This window comes from Salvelinus sp. IW2-2015, linkage group LG37, assembly GCF_002910315.2.
Source record: "Salvelinus sp. IW2-2015 linkage group LG37, ASM291031v2, whole genome shotgun sequence".
Classification (NCBI taxonomy): domain Eukaryota; kingdom Metazoa; phylum Chordata; class Actinopteri; order Salmoniformes; family Salmonidae; genus Salvelinus; species Salvelinus sp. IW2-2015.
The window spans coordinates 9,903,209-9,928,486 of record NC_036876.1 but is presented as its reverse complement, the minus strand read 5'-3'; the positions used below and the strand labels follow the sequence as shown (position 1 = coordinate 9,928,486).

At 41.7% G+C, this 25,278-nt stretch overlaps 1 pseudogene; it reads right to left on the bottom strand.

The window, feature by feature from the left end:
* LOC111960464 (tetraspanin-5-like) lies at positions 1-25,164 on the bottom strand (annotated as a pseudogene).
* Between the last annotated feature and the right edge of the window lie 114 nt (positions 25,165-25,278).

Here is a 25,278-nt window from a genome sequence, read left to right as displayed (position 1 = left end):
TCACTTWGTCATGTCCCTCCTTTATTAACAATTAACACTATTAACAAAGTCAGCAGGTCAACAAAGAAAATTATTTCTGTCATGGAAATGAAAGAAAAACAGTAACTTGTTCTCAGGGCAGAAAGGAGTGAGATTGGTTAAGATCATAAAAGTCGTGTTAAAGGCCAAACTGGGAATGAAATGAAGAAACCACTGATGGCAACTCTTGTGTTATGCCCTCTGCCACCCAGGACACCACCCACCAGCCTGACGTTTTGCTCTTTTCACTCTAAACAGTCAAAATAAATGTTGAAGGTCAACTTTAGAAAGGTTCAAACCAGGGACCTTGTGTCACACAACCCATGTTTAATGCCCTCCTACCTCCCTAACAGCATTTATTTTATTTAACTCTCACCTATCACTGGTCACAAGTTTCCCCCCTGGCTGTGATTGGTTAACTTGGTTAAAAGTTCATCCACCTCGGTCATGGCTATAAGCGTTTGTTAAATTAAGTCAGTTAATTTTTGGGGCATTTTATCTAACCCTTATTCTAATTCTCCTAACCTGCAATGTAAATTCTCCTAACCTGCTGCCATAAGTTCTCMTAACCTGCTACGAAAAGTCAAATCTGATAAAAGATGTATACAATCTTGTCAAAAACATCAAACCTCCCACTTGGCCTTATGTTTATTTCACTCTCACTGGTCCTTGAAAGCTCCGCCCACTGATAGTTGAGCTAGAAAACTGAAACCACACAGGGATTTGAACCAGGGACCTTCAGCATGGCAACCCAAGTGTTACACAATCCACCACCTACAAATATGACAGCAAGTGAGTTTTCTTTTCACTCTCACTGGCCATTGTAATGTCCCACCACTGGTAGTTTCACTTTCATCCAACCAATCACATTCAGCCCTCAGAACAAAATCGAATAAGGAGTAGCAGGGATTCCTAAAGATTGACACTATTCACTTTGAGGTATTGAAAACAGAAGACCACCATAGTAAGGAATGGACATGAACTGAAAAACAGGGATACAACTTTATTGAATGTTTTGACCATTAAAAACCTGTATGTAGAGTGTGCAGAGATCAGACAAAATACATTGATACTTAAAACACCMAGTGCAGTCAAAAATGTGATTATCCTGTGTTTTAAGTATATTTCCACACTGARGTTGGAATAATACTGGGAACATGATGATAATGTTCTTTTAGTGTCAGAGCTGTTTGAAAAGACCCCCTGAAATGTCATCCTGTTTTGGTGGATGTAGTTTTACCCTTCCATGTTGACACCACCATGCTGTAAATTAGTTAATAGACCAATTTTTATTTTTTTAACCTTTATTTAACTAGGCAAGTCAGTTAAGAACAAATTCTTATTTTCAATGACGGCCTAGGAACAGTGGGTTAACTGCCTTGTTCAGGGGCAGAACGACAGATTTTTACCTCGTCAGCTCGGGGATTCAATCTTGCAACCTTTCGGTTACAAGTCCAACGCTCTAACCACTAGGCTACCTGCCGCCCAATGAGAAAGAGTTCCAAACTTCTCTGCAAATATCAGCTAATTTTCAGTTTTCCCCCTCCCAACTCAGACCACTCACAGTCCTAGAGAAATTGCTCTTTGTACAGAAGAGATTGAAACAATTATTTTTTATCCCTTTTTTCTCCCCAATTTCGTGGTATCCAATTGGTAGTTAGTCTTGTCTCATCACTGCAACTCCCATAGGGAGTCGGGAGAGGCGAAGGTCGAGAGCCGTGCGTCCTCCGAAACACAACCCARCCAAGCCTCACTGCTTCTTGACACAATGCCCGCTTAACCCGGAAGCCWGCCACACCAATGTGTCAGAGGAAACACCGTACTACACCTGCGGACCGTGTCAGCGTGCATGTACCCGGCCCGCCACAGGAGTCACTAGAGCGCGATGGGACAAGGATATCCCTGCCGGCCAAACCCTCCCCTAACGCGACGCTGGGCCAATTGTGCACCAATTGTGCGCTGCCCCATGGGTCTCCTGGTCGTGGAAGACCCTTAGACCACAGCGCCACTCGGGAGGCCAAGAAGATATTTTTGTTTATTTTCGACCATTGTTTTCAATTAAAATCACAGTAAAATACTTAATTGTTATCCAAAAATKATTTGATATTGAGATMAAAACGGCTSCATTGGACCTTTAAGTGTGCTTGATTTAGTCTGCCTGTTAAAATGGAACCAAGTGGCTAGTCCCAAAAGTGCAAACATGCTAAATCAAGCACACCTCAAGTATTTGAAAGTATCTGAAATACCTGTATGTATTTCACCAGRTGGAAGAGATGGCATGGAATATAACGAATGCTCATTTGTGCAACAAAAACGCTTGAACCGACAACGCTTCAGCAGTTCAAAGGAAATGTGACTTAAAGGCTGTGACTACTACTGTACATTTGCACTCTAGCACCATTACTCTCTTTCCTAAGCTCAGTGTCACCACAAATACAGCTACTATTTTACTGTTAAAAATACTTGTGTCAATAAGAAAACTTTCGCACATTCTAATGAAACAAAACCAGAATCCATGCTATTGTGACAGTATGTTGACCACATGTCCCGGATTGTGTGACAGTCCCACATTTTCCCCCTTTGTGCCGCATCCTGCAACGAAACAATCATGTCCCGCATTTTATCAACAAATTCAAGCACCACTAATATGCGCTTATGAAAAAATATATATTAGGATGTGGTAGTCTAAGCCTACTGGTGATGTTAAACACTTCTCCAATCGTTGTTGTAATCTGATATTTTGTACAGCGCCAAACGAGGCGTAGACCAATGTCATATCATCAACCAATCACATTTGTAAAAATCCTTTCGGTCTAAATTCTGGGAGGGGGGCTGCCAAATGTTGTTATTCATGTAGGCTACACTGTCCCGCAATATCATCCTGTAGTCTCGCATTTGGGTATTTTAAATGTGGCCATCCTATGTGGACAGGCATGCAGTGCATTTACAAACAACTTGCCCCCAAGTTTTTTGGGGTCATTATTTTCTGTACATTTCTACACAAAGTGTTTGTCACATGGATGGAATCCCATGGAACAATGGAGATGCAAAAGAGGGTCACTTTCCCAAGATTCCCAGGTTTTCCAGAAAACTGCCAACTGGGATTCCTGGAAAACCTGGGACTTTTTGGAAAGTTACTGGAAATTTGCAACCCTAAACCCATCTTTAAAAAGGATCAGAATGTGCAGGTCACCATGGTGCAGGTGCTCTCAGGAATCTTTCCCAGTGGCAGCAGGCTTTGAGCATATTCTGATGCGCTGAGAATGGCGTAGCCATGCTGAAGAGACCTTGGGAGAAACAGACATCAAGGTCAGTCACAGCTCTTAAAACAAACTAATCCTAGTCCCATGTCAATGTATTACTGGGGTGAACTTTGAGAAATGTCAACGACACAGTTGTATTTGTGACATAAGTGCACTATAAAGCTCAGCTAGGTAACTTGGTAATCCTTACCTGTGCATTCCTGGGTGAAGACAGGTGAACCGTGACATCAGGTAAACAAACTACACCGCAAGAGAGAGAAAAAAAGCTAAAGCATGTTCTTTCTATTACACAAGAGCAAAGCCAGGGAGTGTATTCAAAATGCGTAAAGTTTTTAAATGTTATCAAGTGTTTCAGTCCCACTCTAATCAGTAGTGTTCACAATACTCTGGAACCAAATGTTAAATTCAAGTCCATTTGTAGTTCCATTTGCGTTTTGAGTGTTCGGTAAACATCTAATGCATCCTGAATACACCCCTGGTGGATAGGTTGGGGTGGGCATGGTCAGGGGGGCACAGAGGGATGGTTTGGCACAGTGACAGAGTGGAGGAGGGATCTGAGGGAGGTGGAGGAGTCCTTTCTCAATAGTCTGAAAGCGTTTCCATTCTTCATGACAACAGGATGTGGAGAGAACTGACGGGTGGAGGAAAATGTCCAGTCCTTCTATAGGTAGACATTTTGGCTATTCGTTGGCTTTGGAAAAAGGGCAATGTGTCTTTGGAAATGTACAGAACCCACTACACCCCTGGCAGACAGTGTATACAGGGCAGGCTAGTTAAGCCTGCATTTAAGTCTGTCATTTCAGCCTGTGTTTACCCACGGACGTTTTAGCTTAAAGAGTCTAACATTATATTCTATTTCAGCAAAGCGTTGGATTTATGTTATATATTATATCATATTCCTCAGTCAACTCATTGGTTTGAATTGCAGGAGTCTTGCAGGGTCTGGGCTGTGGTATATCATAGACTACGGTGACTAGTGCTGATTCACGAGGACAACAACAACACCCACCGGCTACAGTTCATACATACACACGCTCGCGAGCATGTTCCTCACGCGTAGTACGCAGACCCTTTCTTTCCAGAGTGAGGCGGGGGTCGGCGCATGGAGAGAGAGGGCGGGGGCACCCTGACGAAGCATGGGGGAGGAAGAATGAAGCGTGAGGTGAGTTGGCATGACGATGGTGTGGCAGAGTAGTAGTGTGTAACAGCTAGTCCCCCAGTCACCCTGCCAGGGACGGGTGGGCATGAGTGAGTGGGGGGTGCTGTGCTCCTGTCTCCTAGCTGAGTGGCCAGCTGGGGTGGCAGGTAACCTAGCGGATAAGACTGTTGGGCCAGTAACCGAAAGGTTGCTGGTTCGAATCCCCGAGCTGACTAGGTGAAAAATCTGTCGACGCACCCTTGAGCAAGGCACTTAACCCTAATTACTCTTATACGTCACTCTGGATAACGGTGTCTGACAAATGTAAACATGAGAGGGGCAGAACCTATGTGAAATTACTCTGTCAAACTAGGAGGTGACGTTAGTAACCAGAGCAAAGCCAAAGAAACTACAACTAAAAGTTTTACTGGACAGCATACTCTGGATCGATGTGTATCCAACTACATCAGAAAAATGAAGAATCTGGTAAAATGCTGATTTAGTGGTTACACACATCAATGCTGTAACTTTTTTCTTCATTTTGAGAGTAGGAGTACATTTTCACAATTTTCAACCATTTATTAAACCATTGTTTTATTTTCAGCAGTTTGATACATATGGCCCAAGATCTTCTGACTCTTATTATATGCCAAATGAGGGAGGCACCTTTTCTAAAATGCTAATCTGGTTTTGAAATGTGATTCCATAGTCAAAGGATTTCCATGACGCCGTCCTGCAACTTTAGTCCACATGGTGGCCCACTTTCAAAATAAAACAATTTGTAGAACTTTGAATTCTCTGATTTTCAATGCCGCTAATGCTTATGCTAAGGAGTATGGAAATCAATAATGAATCCAGATAATAATGAAAGATGTGGGGAAATGCATAAGATGTTATAGAATGAAATTGAGAGATGTATTTTTCTCACCAGCTTGCTCTCACAGCTTCAATGTCACTCACTAAGTTTTGTGCCAAACATATTCCAAATATCTGTAAAAGAAAGAAAATAAATTATGAATGTGATGTACTTAAATGTTTTCATTAACATTTAACCAGTCCTGACTGAGTCAAGCTGCTCTGCTCTAAATTTCTGCTCTTCTACAATACTTATAACGTCCTGGATTTATTTGGGATTGGCAGTTGTAATGCAATGTGTTTAATCTCCACAAGATACTAATATGATGGACACAAGCCATATCAGTCATGTGTAGTGTGTCTAAACATCACTATATGCTGCTGAGACAAGTTAATGTTCTGAATCGGAGTAGCTTGCTCTGTTTCTAGGCTGAAAGTAGTCAAAGAAATGTTTCTCTTACCTGTAACAGTGCAACTCCTATGAAGATCCCAGCCACCACTGTCAGGTTGTCCTGTAGCCACTTCTCAAACTGTGGCACACAGCCTTTCACATGGATGTAAGTCTTCTGCTCTGCGTCCTACGATAATGAGACGTTTATTACAGGGAGGCTTCTTTTTGTAACCCTTTTTCTCGGCAATTTCGTGGTATCCAATTGGTAGTTACAGTCTTGTCTCATCGCTGCAACTCCCGTACGGCCTCGGGAGTGGCGAAGGTCAAGAGCCGTGCGTCCTCCGAAACACAACTCAACGAAGCCGCACTGCTTCTTGACACAATGCCCACTTAACCCGGAATCCAGCCACACCAACATGTCGGAGGAAACACTGTACACCTGGCGACCGTGTCAGCGTGCACTGCGCCCGGCCCGCCACAGGAGTCGCTAGTGCGCGATGGGACAAGGACATCCCTGCCGGCCAAACCCTCCCCTAACCCGGACGACGCTGGGCCAGTTGTGCGCTGCCCCATGGRTCTCCCGTACAGGGAGCTTCTTAGCCTCCAAATGGCATGAAAACCAAGCATATGCCTTCATTATACAACCATCGTATTACATAGCCCTTCATTATATTATATAACTTTATATATTCTCAGTAATGTCTCTTACATCATWATAATTAGAGGCTACTATATCAGGGAAACGAGAGGACAAATGTAAGGGAAGGAAATAGGAAGGCGGTAGAGAGGGAAAGTGGAGAGAAATGGAACAGGACTCACCGTTTTGGCTCGTACGTCATAGCCACACTGCGTGTTTATCACATCCTCCTAATGAAGAGAAATACAAGTGTTATCAAAAAGAGAAGTCAACTGCCAATACCCCCCAACCTCCATTGCTAATACTACTGACACCCATGACCATTTCCTGTTCGTGTGTCAATTCATGTTTGAGTTTATGACCAATAATATGAGCATGTTAGCATTAATGCCAGGCTGAGAAATGGTTTTTGCTGTCTCATAGATACTGCCATTTAAAAAAAAAAATGTTTGATTTAACTAGGCAAGTCAGTTGAGAACATTCTGGRACTAACCAGAAGCAAAATCATTGTCAGTGAACTACCCCTTTAACTGTAAAAGTGTGACACATTCATCAGGGAGTAAGGGAACACAATTTCCACTACATCTTGTAGGATTCATTGTTCAAAAGTGCCCCAATGATGAAAGACATTACTGTATTAGTCCTGATCTTCCAGATACCATTATGAAAATAATTTAGCCCTTTGATGCTCTTGTCACAGGCAGTCCCATGTAGCTGATGTTTTCTGCATGTGTGGAGGCCATTGTTACAATGTTCTCTCCCTCCCTTTGTCGCCAGGACTTTTGTTCCCTCCCTCTTTGTTTATGTCTTTTCTCTTCTGTCACGTTCTACCTCTCCTATGTCCTTATGTCACAGTATCTATTCTTCAGTCAAACCCTTTTGTTGCTCACTTTTCTTGTCATTCTCTCTGACTCAATATGTCTTACTTTCTTGCTACCTCCCTCTWCTCCAGTTGAGGCACTCTTATGAAAGCAGCTTAGAGCTGTGTTCCAAATAGGAGACTTACTCACTTTCCTCCGTCCTTGACGACTCCCCCTCACATATCTGAGGAGACTGGCTCAGTGTACTAAATACCGCTAAAAGAAGAGCCATAGATACAGTATATATATATATATATAAGTCTGGCTAAAAGGAGTTTCCACCATATTGTTTTTTTTACCCATCCAGTCTTTTCAGATCTGCAACAGCAAGCCAAGGACGAAGGGGAAAGGAGTTGGTTTTCAGTTTGGAATCCAGGCTTGATTACTGAACTCTATGACCCACGTCTCTGACCAACCCTACCTAGCCCCTGTGAGACTTTCTTACCGCAGGATCCTTGGTGCAGCAGGAGAAGGGGACGCCACATTTCTCCCGACTGGGGTTGGTGTCCGTGCAGTTGAAGTAAATGTTGAGGTTCCAGTCGTCCGCTCCGAATGCGCCGCAACACTCCCACTGACAGGAAGCAACAGAGAAGAGAACATCAGCAGCACGTCCACGTTGCTTCCTTTTCATTTCAAATGTGTTTCACTTTAAATACCCAGGAAGTTCCACTACCTCACAACACACGCACACACTTGTGTTGCACGGGTTGACTCATAACCCACAGTCCACGAGATTATATAATAAAGTCCTGTATATTGCTCTGGATAGGAGCGTCTGATCGGTGACTAAATATTTCCCAAAAATATCTGGACACTGACTAAGTTTATCACCTCTCACCTAGCCTAATATAACATTAACTCCTGCAGAATTTACGTATCTCTTGCAGTAAAATGATACACCAAAATGTACATTGACTCAGGAACAGGAGTGGAGAAATGATGATGGATTTATTTCAGCATCTGAGAATGAATGTGCGGTTATGCATCATCTGTAAAGGTGGTGAGGCTATCTTTATCAGCATCATAAAAGCTGATAGTATTTCAACCACATAAAAGATGCATCCAAACCGAACTGAAATCTTATAGAGTTTAAACTACTTTTAAATTGTGTTAAAACCGGCCAAATTCGAAAGCACAAATATAGGCCTATCTAGGAAGGCCTGTCAAAAAATCTTTCTGCCATCTCTTACTGTACAGCGCATTTTCTATATTTGTGGGTTAGGGTCGGGCCTCAGATTTTCACATATAGTCAGGCAGTTGCAGATGGGTTGTTACCAATTGCGTGCGGATGAACAAAGAGNTCCTTGACGACTCCCCCTCACATATCTGAGGAGACTGGCTCAGTGTACTAAATACCGCTAAAAGAAGAGCCATAGATACAGTATATATATATATATATAAGTCTGGCTAAAAGGAGTTTCCACCATATTGTTTTTTTTACCCATCCAGTCTTTTCAGATCTGCAACAGCAAGCCAAGGACGAAGGGGAAAGGAGTTGGTTTTCAGTTTGGAATCCAGGCTTGATTACTGAACTCTATGACCCACGTCTCTGACCAACCCTACCTAGCCCCTGTGAGACTTTCTTACCGCAGGATCCTTGGTGCAGCAGGAGAAGGGGACGCCACATTTCTCCCGACTGGGGTTGGTGTCCGTGCAGTTGAAGTAAATGTTGAGGTTCCAGTCGTCCGCTCCGAATGCGCCGCAACACTCCCACTGACAGGAAGCAACAGAGAAGAGAACATCAGCAGCACGTCCACGTTGCTTCCTTTTCATTTCAAATGTGTTTCACTTTAAATACCCAGGAAGTTCCACTACCTCACAACACACGCACACACTTGTGTTGCACGGGTTGACTCATAACCCACAGTCCACGAGATTATATAATAAAGTCCTGTATATTGCTCTGGATAGGAGCGTCTGATCGGTGACTAAATATTTCCCAAAAATATCTGGACACTGACTAAGTTTATCACCTCTCACCTAGCCTAATATAACATTAACTCCTGCAGAATTTACGTATCTCTTGCAGTAAAATGATACACCAAAATGTACATTGACTCAGGAACAGGAGTGGAGAAATGATGATGGATTTATTTCAGCATCTGAGAATGAATGTGCGGTTATGCATCATCTGTAAAGGTGGTGAGGCTATCTTTATCAGCATCATAAAAGCTGATAGTATTTCAACCACATAAAAGATGCATCCAAACCAAACTGAAATCTTATAGAGTTTAAACAACTTTTAAATTGTGTTAAAACCGGCCAAATTCGAAAGCACAAATATAGGCCTATCTAGGAAGGCCTGTCAAAAAATCTTTCTGCCATCTCTTACTGTACAGCGCATTTTCTATATTTGTGGGTTAGGGTCGGGCCTCAGATTTTCACATATAGTCAGGCAGTTGCAGATGGGTTGTTACCAATTGCGTGCGGATGAACAAAGAGCTGACCCACACACCATACGCACACACACACACACACACACTACTGCAGCATAGCAGTGCTATCATTTATGGTGAAAACAAAGAGTCCAATGTTTAGAGGGAATGACTTTGTAGTGAATTCCTCTCTCATCTCACACCATCAGTGTGGGTGGTGTGTGACTCACAGAGATTGTGGAAGGCTGTAAACAGGGCACATATTTACAGCGTCTCAGAGCAGGATGCTGATCTAGGATCAGTTTTGCCTTTCAGACCCTAATGAATAAGAAGAGGGGGGAGTGAACTGATCCTAGATCAGCACTCCTACTATAAGACGCTTTGTGAATAGAGGCCCAGATGGAAAAACGACAAGCGCCTCTGCCAACCAGTTGGCTACACGAACAAAGGCCTGCCACTGAATAGAGAAACTGAGACGAAGACCAATCCAGAGAGGAGATTCTACACAAGGCCCTTGTGAATTCAATACATATGTTGGCTAAAGCATATCAATTCATTTCTGATAACAATATAAGGAGCCTGAGTGAGGATTTTAAGACACATTATTGAGTGAAGCAAAACGAATGAATCATATATATTATATCATATTTAATGTTTAATTACCGAACCACTGTATTACATTGAAAGTAATTCAGCATAACTCATTTTAATATGGTAATAGCTTTAGCACCTCATCATTGTATGATATGATTAGCAGTCCAATAAGTGAAAGTGGTTTAACGAGTGCAGAGGTAAATTGCATTGAACACTTTCATTAGCCATCAACTGCTTTGCTCCCTTCCATCTTTCTCTCCGTCTCATTTTAATGTTAGTCTTTTTAAAGGCAATTCCATAAAATACAGTTTAAAAAGAGACAATTATTTTGGGTTAATTTAGGTCCTAGGTCTTTAGGACTACGATTTGTGTACATTTGAGTTATTTAGCAGACGCTCTTATCCAGAGCGACTTACATCGCCGTTAGGCTACCTGCAGTCTAAAGAAGAATCACAATCACCTTTAATCGCAAAGTACATTTGCATGTACCAGGAATGTGAAATGGTGTTGTCACAATAAAACAGAATACACAATAGACAGAATCTACACAATAAACGTAATATACAGACAGATGATACACATAATCTACACAATCAACTGAATATACAGACAGACGATACACAGAATATACACAATAAACTGAATATACAGAGAGATGATACACAATAAACTGAATATACAGACAGACAGTACACAATAAATGGAATATACAGACAGACAACACAGAATATACACAATAAACTGAATRTATAGATAGCCGATACACAAAATATACACAAACTGAATATACAGACGGACGATACACAAAATATACAGACAGAATGTTACTGAAGACATACATAAGTATATACCCTTTACACACAGAGCAATAAAACATTTCCAAACAAATTTAAAACAGGCCTGAACAAATGTAGGGTCCAACATATGTACAACATTAGTAATCTTCCACAATGGTACAGTAGTAACTGCAGTTTCACAGCAATCAAATTAGTTAATTAATTAAATTCAAGGGAGAGGCAAATACCAGTAGACACTGGGGCCCTCAAGAACCTGGATAGTCAGCCCCAGTGAAAATCCTCACATGGCCTCTCCCACAATATCTGCTCTAAGTAGCTCATCTGTGATTCTTCCCCCATGTATCTCCAGTGTATTACAAAAGAGGTGCAGTCCTCTTTTATCCAGTAAGAGCACTGATCCACTGGCTTGTCACATCTCCAACCAGTAACAGTTCACTGTACGCCCTTGGGCTCCATAAAGTACTCTGCTCACCTCCTGTGTCAGCAGTCTGATCCACCTTTAATATCTTGAGGTGGCTTCAGTGTCCCTTGAGGGCATCTGTACTGATGTATGACATGCGCAGATTGAGATAAGTAAACATGTTGAATCTGATCACCGCTGTTGTGACTCTTAATAGTAAAATAATACTAGTGTCTATCTTTCACCCTGAAGCTCTTTATGATGAGACCTTTGTCCAAAAGCTTTTACACCGAGAGATGTTACAAGTACAGTCTACTCTGGCGAATCTGGCCAAAAGAACCTGCAGGAACATAATTGATGGAAATCAGTACTGTTTTCACAGCTCAGGACGAGGCTTGCCAAACTTGATGCCGTCTCCTCCACCAGAGTACCCACTACGAATGCTTCACAAAAAGGGTCTTGAGCAGCCATGCCACTTGCTTATCAAATAGATCATTCATGACCACATTGAAATTAGTGAGACTCCAGAAGAGCGGACCAAAGATGTACCACTTCATGTGGGGGACCAGAATTCATCTTTAAAAAATTACAATTGGGAGATTTCCGTGACGAGCACAGTATTTCAAATCCTCCATCCAGCAAGTCAAGCACCTTTTACACACTTATGTAAGGCATGCTGCAGTATGTTTACCTCTTTGCAATTGAGACTAAGGCTCTTAATTTGTTGCCAATTGTCAAAGCAATATTATAACGGCCATGAGAATTCTATGTGGAATCTACCAGCCTTTCTACTTACATGATCTTTAATCACGTCTCCAACAAACATTTTATCATGCTGCTCATGGAGACATTTGAACAGAAATCCAATACGATAGACTAAGCGTTGGCAACCATCTTTTAACCAGTTTAGTAACTATGAATCAGCTGGCAAGGCAAGGTTTAACTCCTCCTTCAGGAAGCACTTTGTTTTTCTGTTAAACAGGCCAGAGAGAAAAGGCAAAACAGTCTCTTTTAAGGAGCTAGAAGAAAAACCTAGCTTCATTTGGTCAGCTGTGCATAGAATCTGAGAGCGATTAGAGGTGAGCTACTACTTCCCAATAGCAATCCTTCTCTTTGGCTCTTGTCATGACTGTCCACGAGAATCCAAAATAGGTCAGATAAGGTTTGCAATGAAACTTCACTCTCACCCATAGAGGGGGAAGGAAAGAACTAGTGGGGATTAACAACTCACGCCCTGTTGTAAATCAAGGGAGAAGATTCAGGCCTGCGCTCTCAGGATTCAAAGGAATGTTCTTTGTCTCAGCTGAAACTCTCAAAAGTGAAACTGAAATGTCTTGAGTCAATACGTATTCAACACATTTGTTATGGCAAGACTAAATAAGTTCAGGAGTAAACATTGCTTAACAAGTCATATTATACGTTGCATGGACTCACTCTGTGTGCAATAATAACAGTGTTTAACATGATTTTTTATGACTTCCTCATCTCTGTACCTCACACATTCAATTATCTGTAAGGTCCTTCAGTCGAGCAGTGAATTTCAAACACAGATTCAACAACAAAGACCAGGGAGGTTCTTCTAATGCCTCGCAAAGAAGGGCACCTATTGGTAGATGGGTAAAAAAAGAGCAGACATTGAATATCCCTTTGAGCATGGTGAAGTTATTAATTACACGTTGGATGGTGTATCAATACAMCCAGTCRCTACAAAGATACAGGCGTCGTTTCTAACTCAATTGCCGGAGAGGAAGGAAACCTCTCAGGGATTTCACCATGAGGCCAATGGTAACTTTAAAACAGTTACAGAGTTGAATGGCTGTGATAGAAGAAAACTGAGGATGGATCAACAACATTGTAGTTACTCCACAATACTAACCTAAATGACATAGTGTAAAGAAGGAAGCCTGTACAGAATACAAATATTCCAAAACATATTTTTCATACTTAAAAAAATAAAAAATAAAAATCTCTTCCACTTTACATTACAGAGTATTTTACATTACAGAGTATTTTGTGTAGATCGTTGACAAAAATATATATATAAAATATATAAAACACTGGAAAAATCACATTTTTGACTGCAAACATATTGTGCTGGGTGGTATGTACTCCACAGCAGATTTCAAATTTACCTGATTCCTGGATTGCGAGGAATATTGAAGATACTATGGGAGATTCTCATGTCGTGGATAAAAATATCCTTTTCACAAAAATTGTTAAGAGCGCTACACATCCGACGAGAATCGTTGGCCACCCTGCATCCCCTAGTTGCTATAGAAACATGGTATATGTTGCCAAGGCATTTGGAAATGTGAGTGGGGCAACCAGGTTCTATCGCTTTCTCACACGCCAACACACACATGCTCCTACCCCCGCACCTTACAAGACCATCTCTTCACCTTACTCAAACCAGAGCTTCTCCTCTGTAATAACTACATTTTCTCATACACACACACACACACACTGATCTTCAAACACTTACATATTCCTGTGTGAAGTCTATGAGGTTCTGGAGGTCGATGTCGTCCCGGTACGCCCGGATGTTATTGTTGATGAAGAAGTTGAGCTGGTCTTTGATCCAGTCCTTAAAGACAAAGGCCAACACTCCAGCCGTCAGCTCCAGGAAGAAGATGATCCCCAGGAATACAGAGAACTGGAATACAGGAACAGGGGGATAAAGAGAGTCATAAAGAGAGGGGGACGGAGAGGAGGAAAGAGAGGGATAAAAAGAGTGGGAAAGAGAGGGATAAAGAGAGGGATAAAGAGAGGGGAAGAGAGGGGGAAAGAGAGGGGGATAAGAGAGGTAAAGAGAGGGATAAAGAGAGGGGAAAGAGAGGGGGAAAGAGAGGGATAAAGAGAGGGATAAAGAGAGGGGGAAAGGAGAGAGGGTGAAGAGAGGGGAGAGAAGAGAGGGGGAAAGAGAAAGAGGGATAAAGAGGGAAGAGGGGAAAGAGAGGGGGAAAGAGAGGGATAAAGAGAGGGGGAAAGAGAGGAGGAAAGAAGGGATAACGAGAGGGGGAACACTAACACACCTGACTAATCAACTACGCAGAAGTGTTCTGTAATAGCTGATGTGTGAGACGGTACATGGTGGGCTGGTTTCCAGCCCCAGAAAAAGGCTACACATACTGGACTAAACATGTGGGACATAGCCGCGGGAAGTACAGGCACTAAGTCTGGGGAAGTGTGGGAGTTCAAGAGGGAGCCAATCATCTATATAACATATACATAAATGATGTACATACACACACATAGAAATGTGTATGTCTATGGGATCCAACTGGGAGTGAGAGAGTTGTGGACGTACAAACTTGAAGCAGTAAGGTGTTTTCCCTCAGCGCTCCGATGCAGCGGCGAAGCCCAGGATAAACATGACCCTCCGTCACCAGGAAGAGCCAGACAGGGTCAAAGCCCCTAGGTCTGTGATGGACGAGATGTTGGAGAGAACACCCTGGAGAGAAAGAAAGAGACAGCGTGTGAGGGTGTGAGAGAGAGAGAGAGAGAGAGAGAGAGAGAGAGAGAGAGAGAGAGAGAGAGAGAGAGACAGAGAGAGAGAGAGAGAGAGAGAGAGAGAGAGAGAGAGAGAGAGAGAGAGAGAGAGAGAGAAGAGAGAGAGAGAGAGAGAGAGAAGAGAGAGAGAGAGAGGAGAAGAGAAAAATGTTGGTTAAAAAGGAAGCTATAAAACCATGTGAGGGAATAGAGTGCATAAATGGCAGGCTGAATAGAACATGTAAGGGGTCAAGTGTTAAAATAATTCAGAGAGTTCTAATTAAGAGTTCCTCTATTCCACTACGACCCAACCTTGTGTAAAGAATTCATAAAAAGTCCTTGATCAAAAAGAGGTTCTGTTTTGGCCTGGGATACCTCAGTAACAGGCACCACTATCATTCTAAGGTTAACTCCCTATTATACAGTATGTCAAGCTGTCAGCCTTGGTATTCTTCTACCAGCTCCTCCCTAGTAGATTTTTTGTATTTTTTTCTACTTAACTACGCAAGTCAGTTAAGAACAAATTCTTATTTACAGTGATGGCCTACCAGGGAACAGTGGGTTAACAGCCTTGTTCAGGGGCAGAACAACCGATTTTTACCTTGTCAGCTCGGGATTTGATCCAGCAACCTTTCAGTTACTGGCCTAATGCTCTAACATCTAAGCTGTCTGCCACCCCAGATTCAACCATTCTAATAAAAACAACTATGTTTGTATTCCCCAAAACAACTCATGCACTTCCTCCTTACTGGTTTTGTGCTTCTTTACTGCTTAGACCCAAGACCCAAGATAGACAAACTATAGACAACACAACAAGCACATAAGTAAGACAAAATGGCTCCTACAAGGCCTGTATGTCAGAGCAAGGCAAAAGGGTAGACAGTGCCCTTATGGGTACTTCTGGTGTTGTTTCCGTAATCATATTTTCACAAATTACTCCAAATACTCCCAAGTTTGAGAACTTGAGCTGTCTTATATCAAGATAATTCTTGGGAGCATGCCATGGTGCTGGTCAGCAGGTGGTTTGCTACTCTTCCAGACACAAGGGAGAAAAATGACAAAGGGTGGGAAAAGACTGATTGTATATTGCACTTAAGTGAACATTTCTTTGTTTAATAAGACCTTATTTGATGTTCTTACTGGGTCCTTATGTTACCCAGTCTCCACTCACCTTCTCATTCCATGCCCATAGTCCGATTCCAAGGAAGGCCACACCCAGCAACTGAAAGAGACCACAGAAAGACAATATGTCACATTAATCACGCTACTGCATCATATACTGTCACAAATCTCAGAGACAAAAAGAGGGTGAAACCTCTCCTTCCTGCACTCAAGTTCACCTTTGTCAAAAGGTATTATCTTTCAATTTCACCTTTGACGGTTAAAAGAGTTTTCCACATCATGGGTGTCAGCGATGCTCGTCAGTTACATAAACACACAACTCACATTACTTCACTTTCCAGTAATAAATTGCATGTTTGGACATCTTCACTTGCATATTCTAAACAGGAGTCAAGGATTAAAAAAAAGCCAGAACGTACAATTCTCCCAAGGAATTCCTCAGTCAACTGCAACGTATGCCCAGTCAGAATATTAGCGATTTGATTTCTGGGACAATTTTGTGAAACCCTTATTCTGAAAAGCCAGACAGAACYAACTAACTAATTTAGTGATAACATCTTAAACTGCTATCTCAGTTTAAAGAGAGAGACAAGTCTGAGGTGCCTCCCTCCCTGTCTGACCGTCTGTCCGTATGTTTGTMTATTCTGTTTTTCTGCCTGTCCGTACATCCGTCTGTCTGTCTGAAAGGAAGCTGTGGGGTGGGGCCAGGCATCTGGAATCTGGCTGAATGCAGTGGACCATTTCCAAATGACAACAACAGGAAGTGAACGAGACAGGCCCACGCTGTCCAACCTTCCAGCTCGGATTGAACAGGCAGTGCAACTTTGCTGGCCCTATATGTCACGGAATGATATGAACAAACGGCTGCATTTATACGCCAGCTACAGGGGACATTGGGACACTGGCAGAGCGGCCATTGCACCCCATCTGGTTGCAGTCTGGCATCGTTTGCAAACTATTACTCTATCCTGAACAGCACTGATCTCCTGTTAGTGCACCAGGGCCACTTCATGTGGTTGTAATACAGAGCTGTTGGCTAAGGTCTGGTCTGAGATCCGAGGCCTAGGGGCAAGTATAAAGAGGGTGCCACAACCAACAGAGATGTGTGGCTAGATGAGCTGAGCTATAAAGAAGAGCAGCACACCCCTAAACTTCGATCAGCCATCTCTCGATGATCAACGATACAAGTTCATTGTCACTCTGGAGAAGAATGACATAACATGTAGGGTGATGGCGCAGTTTGGTCAGTGCTCTGCATATTTACTGTATGTGAGAGGAAGGGCCAGAAGGAGCCGTCCTGTGTGTTCTGATGGCTGGGACACCCAAACGGCTTGGATCAATAGGCTACACTAACATGAGAGACAAGAGCTAAGCCTCGACAGCTGGGTGATGGACATAGTCAATGCACTCATACACCCACACTCATGCACACCCATACACACACACACACACACACACACACACACACACACACACGCAAATCACAAATGGAGTGATACACGTGCATGCATACACACAGTAATGTGGTAGCTTGATCTTCTCATAAAAACACAGAAACCCCAGCTGTGGCTAAAACAACACGTCAGAGGGATGGATAGTCCCGGTTAAAGCAACCCTCCGCCATCTCGGTTTCTGCCTACAGTGAGGCCCTAATGGTTGTTTGTCAACCGAGGGGTGGGTGTTGGCAAATGTAACGGCTCTGAGTTGTTTGAATTCTACCTAAAGACAATGAGGGTGGTTTTGGGTAGCCCAGAACTGTTTGTGCTCCTGCCAACTCCATTGCTGTCAGTCAAGCCAAACAGGACCATGAGTGACAGGGAGCTGGCATGATAGCACAAACAAACTGGCTAGGTTTTGGGGGGCGATTATATCAATATCCTGAAAAAAATGCTTGGTGATTSTTAGAACAGCCTAACTACTAAGTTCCTTCCCCTTGACAACAATGCCTAAAGGCATCTGTTGTCATGACAACAGAGAGCACTTCGACTTGTCATTCATCTCAGCAAGGCTCACGGTCACATACCACGTCTTCAGAAAGTACTCATACCCCTTGACATATTCCACATTTTCTTGTGTTACAGCCTGAATTCAAATGGGTTAAATWGATTTTTGTCTCACCCATCTACACACAACACCCCATAATGACAAAGTTAAGTTATGTTTGCAAATGTATTGAAAATAAAATACAGAAATATCTTATTTACATAAGTATTCACACCTGTGAGTCAATACTTTGTAGAAGCATCTTTGGCAGCGATTACAGCTGTGAGTCTTTCTGGGTAAGTTTGTAAGAGCTTTCTACGCCTGGATTGTGCAACATTTGCCCACTATTCTTTTCAAAATTCATTGCTAGACAACCATTTTCAGGTCTTGCCATAGCTTTTCAAGTAGATTTAAGTCCGAACTGTAACTCCTGAACATTCACTGTCTTCTTGGTAAGCAATTCAAGTGTAGATTTGGACTTTGGAAAGGTGAATTCATCTCTCAGTGTCTGCTGAAGAGCAGACAACAAGGTTTTCCCTTAGGATTTTGCCTGTGCTTAGCTCCATTCAGTTTATTTTCTATCCAGAAAAAATCCCCAGTCCTAAACGATTACAAGCATACCCATAACATGATGCAGCCACCACTATGCTTGAAAATATRGAGAGTGGTACTCAGTAATGTGTTGTAATGGATTTGCCCCAAACATGTGTATTCAGGACAAAAAGTGAATTGCTTTGCCACATTTTTTGCAGTATAACTTTAGTGCCTTGTTGCAAACAGGATGTATGTTTTGGAATGTTTGCATTCTGTACAGACTTTATTMTTTTCCCTCTGTCAATTAGGTTAGCATTGTGGAATAACTGCAATGTTGTTGATCCATCCACAGTTTTCTTCTAGCACAGGCCATTAAACTCTGGAACTATTTTAAAGTCCCCATTGGTCACTTGGTGAAATCCTTGAGCGGATTCCTTCCTCTCCTGCACTTTTATTGGCTACCAGTTCAGAGACAATGGAGTCAAATGCGAGACTAGAAAGTAAGCTGTATTATCATACAGGGATATTGTCATACAGTGTGTGAACCAGAATTGGGATGAGAATAATAGTGTTAGGCTAAATCTCAGGTTGTTAAATGCTGTATCAGAGGCAATTTATGGCCGACACACACTGTGGGTCATGTAGCCTAGATATGGTTGGTTTACTGTGCGTTTCGAAGCACAATCTGCAGATTTAGGGAAAMGAGAAAATGTGTCTGGTCCTCTGGGCCCCATTTTGAATGTGTCCTCGTCGAGGGAAGAGAGAGCCATGATGAATAAAGTCACCCTAAATAAAGTAACCCTTGGGAGTAGGGTTGAGCTGCATACATGTCAGGTTAGGGTTCGTTTTCTGTATATCATTGAAAGATCGATTATTGGTTACTTAGTACACAACCCTATTAGCTATTTGTTTATGAACCATATGAGAATTGTAACCATCACTATAATAAATGATCCCTTCAGCCATTGAAAGCAAGACGGCTGAAACGTTTGTAGGAAAATGCAAACTGTACCTACGCCACTTCTTTAATTCCCTGAGATTACACTGAGTATCAAAATGGCTGGCAAGACCTGGTAGCTTTCCAAAAAACAAATAAACAGGGAAATGCTTACTTACGAGCCCTTTCCCAACAATGCAGTTCACAAGTATGAATATTAACAAATAGATAAAAAGAAAATAGTAATACAATAAAATAACAATAACGAGGCTATATACAAGGAGTACCACCGGTACTGAGTCAGTGTACTGGGGTATGAGGTAGTTGGAGTGATTGACTGGGGTTATATGTACATGTAGGTTTGGTTAGGTGATTGATTGAAGTACATGTAGGTAGGGGGTGAAAACAGAAAGTCTGGGTAGCTGTTTAATTAACTGTTCAGCAGTCATGGCTTTGGGGTAGAAGTTGTTCAGGAGCCTATTAGTCCCAGACTGCTACCGCTTGCCGTGCGGTAACAGACTGACTCGGGAGGCTGGAGTCTTGGACAAGGAGTCTCGGCCCCAGTGACGTGCTGGGCCGTACGCACTACCCTCTGTAGCGCTGTGCGGTTGGATGCCGAGCAGTTTCCGTACCAAGCAGTGATGCAGCCAGTCAAGATGCTCTCAATGGTGCAGCTGTATAACCTTCTGAGGATAAGAGGGCCCATGACAAATCTTTCAAATCAACACAGTCAGATACTGGAGAAGAACTGATTAAAAATGTAATATCTCCACGGGCCAGAGGATAATCTGAACTCTAAACTCACAACTGTAGTGATAGGGTAAAGAGATGAGGAGGATTATCATTATGTATAAAGCTATAGTCATAATTCACACTCACTCCTCTTTAGCACATTTAATGTGATGTGACAATGACAAATCACAACGCAAACCCTTTGGTTTCCATGGTTCTTGTTTTGTAAAGACTCCAGTTGTGTAATATGTGATCTCGAACTTCACCAGACACTGTGAGGTACTCCAGACGATGGTCCCAGATGGACCCCCAGAGAGAAAACTATTACAAAAATACCACAAACAATGTTTCTTCTGGCTGCCATTCTGTTGCTATAGCTGTGTCCAAAGCCTTTATTTATCCACTGGCCTTTAATTCATTACAGCCCGATGAGAACTTTCTGTAATGTTGATACAATGTTGATACAATGTTGATACAAATGTGCGAAAGCCTGAAAATATTACATTCCAATGTCAGATAAAATGACAATTCTTTGGGTTATTAATGATAGTTTTAAATGTGGTTGATAGTGATTTCAGTGAGTTAGGCCTATTGTTGGCCATGGCATGGATGTGTGGCTTCAATGACAAACAGAAAGCTTGGATTTAATAGAATATGCAGTGACAGAAAGTTTAACGCTGATACTGCACTCATAATCCCATTGAAAATTCTGCAATAAATTATTGACGCAACCTCTCTTTAGTGGCACTAGCTCCATTTATAAATCTGATATTATGAGCACTTCTGTATTACACAACGCAATACCCTCCAAAGACATTTAGGATAGAGTTGTGTAGTTTATCAAAGCCCTCTCACATGGATCTTTGATATATACTGTATATATATTGTCACATCTTGACGACAACGGGCAACCGTAAAGGGGTTCTCACATGCAAACCATCTCTATGGTCCTAGCTTGCTTTATCTCAGAATCAGAGATGTTACTGGCATTAGGCATTACCCATAAATACCTTAACTCTTCACCAGCATTCCCATTCATCTCAACATCTATACCAGCTTTACCACAAATTGGTTATCAAAAGTACATTATAGTACAGAATGCATAACCATGCCAGCGACATGGCTAGAACCATTTCAGGTATAGGTTCTCTATCATGGCAGGTGAAATCAGGCTCTTGCAGCCGCATCACTTAAGACCACAATAATGCTCAAACCATTAGCAGACCACTGGCTCTCACGATCATGGACATGGTCAATGGCACTGAAAGCAGACAATGCCGAATGGGACGGACTTTAGGAGGAAGGTCAGAGGGAGGGGTTGAGGGGAACAAAGGCGATGGAGGGCGTTGAATGGGATTACATTAGCATTGTATTAACCAGGCAACCATTTCTGCCAAACTCCTGCGAGCCAGCATAAGACTTTAGAGAGTCACATGACCTGTACGTAATCCTAATGGGAAAAGATCTCCCTGGTCAGCTATTCCCAGTCCAAAAACTTTCCAGAGGCAACAGATGAAGAAAAAGCATCATGGGAAGACTTTGCCTTTTTTCAATCTTCAAGGGAAGACATTGAAGAGCCAAATTTGTTTTTCAGAGATAGGTTTATTATATAAAAATGTCCTTGTTATGGTCTTTGTCCCTCTGGACATGACCCTTAAACTCTGGCTCATGCATTTCTCTAACGGGGCAGTTGAAACTAAAGGGGAATAAGAAACACAGACGTGAGTCCAAAACATGTTCTCCCAACAATAGTGATGTTTATTTAATTAATTAACCTATTTTTCCAGCTACTTGGTATCATATAGTGAGCTCTCCCTGTCGGACATGAAGTCACTGAAATAATGATGGGATCTTTTGAAGCTATCCTCCTTTTTCAGTGTTGTCAGTCCTACAATCAATGGTATACTGTAGGTTCGCAGTAGATCTGAGACAATTCACTAATAGGCCTAGTCACAATTAGATTAGGTGTGTAGGCTAAGTGTTAGGTAAACAATAAGCYGTCTTGGAATGGACATTCATTAGGCCTACTTTTCACAGGGAAAAACTGAGTGTGAATTGAGTAGACATAACCCACTACGCATGGATCGAGGCCAACGTCTTTTTTTGGACCTGTCCGGACCAATCATCTTTTTTTTAATCTTCTTTGGTGCGATCTGGACTGGCCTTGATTTCAACGTCCATGGACATAGATTTGTCCGGAAAAGTTTGTGCTGTGCTCTACTGTACTGTGCTTTGCTGTCCAAACTTGTGAAACATAAAGTTGAAGTCGGAAGTTTACATACACTTAKGTTGGAGTCATTAAAAACAGTTTTTCAACCACTCCACAAATTTCTTGTTAACAAACTATAGTTTTGGCAAGTCGGTTAGGACATCTGCTTTGTGCATTACACAAGTAATTTTTTCAACAATTGTTTACAGACAGATTATTTCACTTATAATTCACTGTATCACAATTCCAGTTGGTCAGAAGATTACATGCACAGTCAACAAAGTGTCTGTAAACAGCTTGGAAAATCCCAGAAAATTATGTCATGGCTTTAGAAGCATCTGATAGGCTAATTGACATAATTTGAGTCAATTGGAGGTGTACCTGTGGATGTATTTCAAGGCTTACCATSAAACTCACTGCCTCTTTGCTTGACATCATGGGAAAATCAACAGAAATCAGCCAAGACCTCAATCCTATAGAACATTTGTGGGCAGAACTGAAAAAGCGTGTGCAAGCAAGAAGGCCTACAAACCTGACAGTTACACCAGCTCTGTCAAGAGCAATGGGCCAAAATTCACCCAACTTATTGTGGGAAGCTTGTGGAAGGCTACCCGAAAAGTTTGACCCAAGTTAAACAATTTAAAGTCAATGCTACCAAATACTAATTGAGTGTATGTAAACTTCTGACCCACTGGGAATGTGATGAAATAAATAAAAGCTGAAATAAATCACTCTCTCTACTATTATGCTGACATTTCACATTCTTAAAATGAAGTGGTGAGCCTAACTGACCTAAGACAGGKAATTTTTACTAGTATTAAAGGTCAGCAATTGTGAAAAACTGAGTTTAAATGTATCTGGCTAAGGTGTATGTAAACTTCCGACTTCAACTGTAGCTTTCTATGATTGGTTCAGATTTGGTCTGGTCCGGACTGGACCAAATCTGAACCAATCATTTGGTCGGGTCCGGATCAGACCAAATCTGAACCAATCATAGACATCTATGTTTCACAAGTTTGGACAGCAAAGCACAGGACAGCAAAGCACAATACAGTAGAGTACAGCAGAGTACAGTACAGTAAAGAAAAGTAGAGTGTAGTACAATACAGTAGAGCACAGTAGAGCACAGTAGAGTACAGTATAATGTACTGTACTGTACCCTACTTTACTCTGATGTACTGTACTGTTCTCTACTAAATTAAACTGTACAATACTCTACGGAATACAAATCTTCTGTACTGTATCGTACCGTACTGTACTCCACTGTACCGAGCTGTGCCATACTCTATTGTGCTGTTCAAACTAATGAAATATAGACTAGACGTCTATGATTCGTTCAGACTAGTCCAGACTGACCAAATGTGTACTTGTTTGGGGGCGGAGCTCATTAGAACAGTATGCTTTGCATGTGTTTATTTTTTACATTTACATTTTGGTGATTCAGCAGATGCTGTTAATCAGAGCGACTGACAGTCAATGCATTCAATTAGGGTAGATGAACAACAACAGATCAGTTACTGAGACTGTTATTGTCGTTGAAGTGGACTGTTGGTTTATTTAGTAGGACTGCTTTGAACATTATCACTGACAATTTTAAGCTTTTGTAAAAGCTAACATAAGTGCATGTGACAGATGGCAGCAATGATACATATTCTATATTGCAATCGTTCCTATATTATATGGATTACTTGAGAATGTCTAGTATGTGCAGTTGAAATTTGGCCATAGAATCAATGACAAAGAAAATACGTATTTTAAACGTCCATAAATTACATATTTTCCACTTTCATTCAGAACCCGAAAAACGCTTGTAAAATATTTATTTTCAATCTCCAGAAAAGATGCCACTTCAACGTTTGGATTTTATACGTTTTTTCAACGTAATTTTGCTTACTGGGAATGTAGTCCGATGATGATAATAAATAGTGCATATTCATGTTTACGCAACCATTCGCATGTGAAGAAAAACTTTTCACAATGATGTGAGTTGGTCCCGACAAACGAGGACAGAAAGCGGATTACCGGGAACCGTGGAGACTGAAAATTAAAAAGTGCTCTGAGTAGCAGTCTATGTGAAGGCTATTGTGCATATCCACAAACCAAAATAAGCAAGTTAAAAATAGCTTGCAATGCATGGCAACACAACCAAAGTGGCTTGCTGCTATACACACATCGAAAGATCACATGTTATCATTTATTATAGTTTTTAACGGACGATCATTTAATACGTCAATATACCAACAGCTTGTGAAGCATCTTGGTCGTAAAATCCTCATGGGAATATTATTCACAATAATTAGGCTATTATAATATCACTTAAGCCATTTCCTCTAGCTGGGCCTACAGTTTAATTTTACAACATCAGATTGCAGATTCAGAATTGCACAATGAAAGACAATACGARTGGCAAATAGCAAGAAGAAAAACACACTTACCCAAAATATTATGTTAAATCCAAAAATAAAATATTTGATGCAGCAACTGACTTCATGGCCTTTAAAATGTTTTCCTGACATACTTGAATTTCATACAGTAGGCTTCATAGACTGATAAATATGCCGGATCATAGGCTCGCAGGCGGCAGGTTCAGCTCCTCGGCGATCCAATTCTTGGAACTTGCTGTCTGCTCGGTTCATCCAAATAAAATAAACATACTGTAGCCTATCCCTCGACACAGATGTCACCCTGATAATAAAAGTAGAATAATGCACAATCTAACACTGTAAATAGCAAACAAACGTCAACCTATCCACTCTGCGTTTACAACTAACGGGACCTCTCAGTTGTCACCGATCAAATCGGATAATCGTTCCCCCACAGTTATGGCTGCGTTTTTAAAGAACTACAGCTACAACCAATCAGATGTTTGACTGTTAAGTAGTGGGTTGTTCTTCCTCTTCCTGCTCTTCCTGCCCAAGTTTAGCTCGAACTCCTAGTTACCCTA